The sequence below is a fragment of the Hipposideros armiger genome, unplaced genomic scaffold (genome assembly GCF_001890085.2).
Source record: "Hipposideros armiger isolate ML-2016 unplaced genomic scaffold, ASM189008v1 scaffold_610, whole genome shotgun sequence".
In the NCBI taxonomy this organism is placed as follows: domain Eukaryota; kingdom Metazoa; phylum Chordata; class Mammalia; order Chiroptera; family Hipposideridae; genus Hipposideros; species Hipposideros armiger.
The window spans coordinates 112,214-117,011 of NW_017731960.1; the positions used below are offsets into that span (position 1 = coordinate 112,214).

The window sequence follows — 4,798 nt, forward strand, 5'->3', positions numbered from 1 at the left end:
TAGCATTAATTTAGAAATTAGGATGTTAGAGTTCAAGCTTTACATTCAGAATGCATAAGTTCAAGGTCTAGCCATGCTGGGTGACCAAGAGCAAGTCACTGAACGTCTCTGAGACTAAGTTTATTCATTGGTAAATTTAGAAACCATTTGCCCATCCTACTTACCACCCAAAGGCTTTGTAATGTTGCAAACAGGGAATGGTTGGGAAACCACTCTGTAATTGTATAATATTTAGTTGTTGACAAGTTTTTATAAGTAGTATCACCATTATTTTTATTTTAACCCTTTCACCGTTTCAGTTAAGTTATATGGTGGAGGGGATTATTCTAGAAGCTACTGTATAAATGCATCTAAGAGGATTATAAAGGAAAGATTAATGGGGGTGGGCATTCTCTGCCTTCTCACATTAACATACCAAAATGTGTTTTTCATCTCAGTATAGTTAAAGCAAAAGAAAGAATCTTCTCAGAAAGACTGACAAACAATGACAGGGTACTTCCTCCTATCTAGATTCAGAAAAAGAGATAAGCCCCCTAGAGAAGGACACTCAAAGAGAAACTCACAAGAGATATTTGAAACAAGAAAACTCACCAGTGATAGCAAACCTAAACAAGCTACACAAAGAACACAAATAAGATGTTTGAAAAGTCCGGTTTTAGTAGGAGGGCGACTACTGAAGGGACAGGAAGCTAGAAAAAGCATCCATCATCTGCAAACTGCTTTATGTGATTGTGGAGCAATTGATTCTCAGCACTTTGAAAGAAGAGAGAATTATTACCAAAACAAGGTAAAAAGATACCATTAAAAGTTGTGCAAAATTTATAAATCCTGTAAAAGAAGTCAAGCATCAGAGGAGACCATTAGGAGCAGAACTGACATCCAGAATGAAGAACTTAGGATAATAAAAACAGACTAATAGAAAAAGTAGCCGCAGAGCTAAGTTACACAGACAATGACAAGGAGAGAGAAATCTACAGAACCAGGGAACAACCACAAATATTCAATATGAGAATAATCAGTATGCCAAAGGACATAAAATGCGAGCAAAGCAGAAACCTTACCTAGGGAATAAATTAAAGATAATTTTTATGGACTGTCAAGATATCAAATTCTAATACAGGTATCTTGAGGAATATGAAAAGCCAGTTGGGAACAGTCTTCACGGAAATATACCTGGGTACATACTTGTCACATTTTAAAAGTTTGAAACACATGAACAAAAGAATATGAGGTCTTGAGAAGAAAAAAGTGAAAGAGAATGAAGATGTGATTAATGGGATATTTTGATTTCTCTCTATGGTTGTATGGCCTGAATTCAGCCACTTGGATAGACTCACATAGAAGCTGTGGCTCAAATGTCTATCAGAGCCCTCTGCTAAGAAATATTATTACTTTTGTAATGTGCATATGTCTGGATTCTTGGGAGTTGAACGCAAGCCTGGTATATTCATTTTGCCATGAGATCCAACACAGAAAGGGGAAATATTTTGTTTCCAGGCCACCACTTGGGAAGAAGCCACAACACAACTCCTTGGACAGCTAACTTGGCACAGATTGGAAAGCCCTAAGTCAGAGATCAAAGGAGCATAGGGCAGGCACTTCCTTGATGACAAAACATTTGATAGAAATATTTGTTTGGTTAGTTGACAACAGCTGGTGTGGCAGATAACACTTGTTTTCATCCATCTGTCTCCTTTGACTATGCATCTTAGTTTTCTGGAGACTGGTAGCTTCAAGGAACAGGATCCACTTTACTATAAAGATAAGAATGCCCTGATGCTCGGATTTGAGGTACAAGGCAGGCTCCAAGGGAAACCAACCCAAAGCTAAGGGAAAATGAAGCATTATAAAACAACAGAATCCAGCAAAGATAATTTTTCTCTTTAAAGAAAAAAAGATAGCTTCTTTTTTTTTTTGGTGCCAATTTTAAATAGATTTATAAGACATCGCATTTTCCACTTTACAATACATATATTGTGCTTATAAAGTGCATCATTGTCTCCTTTCCCTCTGCACATAGTCCATATTCAAGTATAAAGAATGCTCAGTTATTTACTATATAGCAGCTTAGCTTGAAAACTGCCATGAAATTTGCTACAAATTTTGGTCCCTCTATATTTTGTGGGGGACAATGCTAAATCTATGCTCAAGGTTGGCTTAATCAGCTTCTTCGGTGGGGGGCCCAGAAGAGGCAGCCCCTGAAGGAGGGGCTCTACCACCAAGGAAGCCCCCAGGCATCCCTCCTGGCATGCCTCCTGCACTCTGGCACAGCTTGGCAATGATGGGGTTGCAGACTTTTCCCACCTTTTACTTCTGATATTCAAATTCTCCCTTCTCTGCAGTCTGGTTCCTATCAAGCAAGTTGATTTCATTGCACTTGTCAAGAATCTTCTGTTTGTCCTCATCATGGACCTTGCCTTGAAGATTTTTCTCTTCAACAGTTGCTTTCATGTTGCATGCATAGAATTCAAGTGAATTCTTGGAAGACACCTTGCCTCACTGCTTCTCATCTTCAGATTTGTACTTCTCATCTTCCTAGACCATGTGCTCAATGTCTTCCTTGCTCAGATGACCCTTGTCGTAAGTTATAGTAATCTTGTTCCCTTTTCCTGTATTCTTATCCACAGCAGAGACATTGAGGATGCCATTGGCATCAGTATCAAAAGGGACTTCAATCTGAGGAAGACCACAAGGTGCAGGAGGTATGAGTTCAAACTTGCCAACCTTGGTCATGACCTGTTCACCTTCATAAACCTGAATGAGCGAGCTACCAGGCTGGTGGTCAGAGTAGGTAGTAAAGGCCTGTGTCTGCTTGTTAGGAATGGTAGTGTTGTGCTTGATGAGGGCAGTAATGACTCCAATAGCAGTTTCAATGCCAAGGGAAAAAGAGGTGACATCCAACAGCAGTAAATCTTGAACATTTTCAAATTTGTCTCCAGATAGGATGGCTGCCTGGACAACTAAACCATAAGCAACAGCCTCATCAGGGTTGCTTTTATTCAAATCTTTTCCTTTGAAGAAGTCCTACAGGAGTTTCTGAATCTTGTGGGTACAGGCAGAACCACCCACCAGGACAATATCATGGATCTGGGACTTGTCAAGCTTGGCATCCCAAAGGGCTTTCTCTAGAGGGACCAGGGTGCCAAGGAAAAGGTCAGTATTCAATTCTTCAAATCGGGCATGGGTAATAGATGTATAGAAGTTGATTCCTTCATAGAGCAAATCAGTCTCAATATTGGTCTGGATGCTGGAAAAAAAAACAGAGTACGTTTAGCACGTTCACAAGCAGTACGGAGGCAATGGACAGCTTTCTCGTTCTCACTGGTGTCCTTCTTATGCTTGTGCTTGAACTCTGCAAGAAAATGGTTGACCATACAGTTGCCAAAGTCTTCTCCACCAAAGTAGATGTCCCCAGCTGTAGATCTGACCTCAAAGATTCCATCTTCAGTTGTGAGAACTGACACATCAAAAGTGCCACTTCCCAAGTCAAAGATCAACACATTTCCTGCAGCTCTAACCTTTTTGCCTAAGCCATAAGCAATAGCAGCAGCATTTGGTTCAATGAATTCTAAGTACATGGAGACCAGCAATAGTTCAGCATCTTTTGTAGCCTGACGCTGAGAGTCACTGAAGTAAGCAAGCAGGTACTGTGACAACAGCATTTGTTAACAGTCTTCCCAAGGTAAGCTTCTGCAATTTCCTTCATCTTTGTCAAAACCATGGATGACACTTCCTCTGGTTAGAAACTTTTTGTCTCTCCCTTGTATTCTACTTGGACCTTGGGCCTGCCAGCAGCATTCACCACCATGGAGGGCCAATGCTTCATATTGAATTGAACAACAGCATCATCAAATCTACGTCCAATCAGGCACTTGGCATCAAAAATTGTGTTGGTGGCATTCATTACAACTTGATTCTTTATGATATCACCAATTAATCATTTGGTATCAGTAAAGGTGATATAATTGGTGGTTTAATTTCCCTAATCATTGGCAATTATTTCCACTTTTCCATGCTGGAAGACACCCACACAAGAGTAGATGGAGCCAAGAAGAATGCCAACTGCAGGTGCCTTAGACATGGTTGCTTGAGTGTAGGCACATCTTGCAAAGAAGAGAGATCCCAGTACTGCTACCCCCATGTTCAATGAGAGGAAAGATAGCCTTCAAGTAACAAAAAATTTTCAAAAATTTTTTTAAAAATTATCTGTGAAAATTATTATCAGTGAAGTTGTACAGCTAAAGATATGCCAACAAGGAGAAATGAAGATTTAAAAACAATGAAAGATAACTATAAAGGACTGGTAAATTGCAAGATTAATGAAAGTAAGGGTGATAAATACTATGTAACAAAATTAGTTAGACCACATTTTGAGAAGCGTAAAACAGAAATAATATTTTGTAAAGTGTTCCAGACTGTGCCAAATGATAAAGACAGCACAGACATTAGATTGAACATCACCCCTAAAAGGGTATTCAAGATTAACTTATTTAATTGAAATGTATATTAAAAGTAATAAAAAACAACTGGGTCAAATGTGTTGTTCAAAATTGGCCGATAATCTTGTCAATGGGAAATAAAAGTTTAAAACCAGCTATAGAAATGCCATAATAAAATGTAATAAAAGGAGGCAACAATAAAGAAAAGCTTACAGGACAAAAGAAGTAGTAGAAAGTTATCAATTAAAATGTATAAGAAACAATGAACTAAACTCCAATATAAAGCATAGGTCACTGACTCGCATAAAATCAAAATCCAACAATCTGATACCTGTAAGAGACAGACTTAAAATTAAAAT

General features: G+C 38.7%; 1 pseudogene; it reads right to left on the bottom strand.

Annotated features, from left to right (window-relative positions):
- Nucleotides 1–2,157: 2,157 nt before the first annotated feature.
- On the bottom strand, nt 2,158–4,081 carry LOC109372080 (heat shock cognate 71 kDa protein pseudogene; annotated as a pseudogene).
- Between the last annotated feature and the right edge of the window lie 717 nt (nt 4,082–4,798).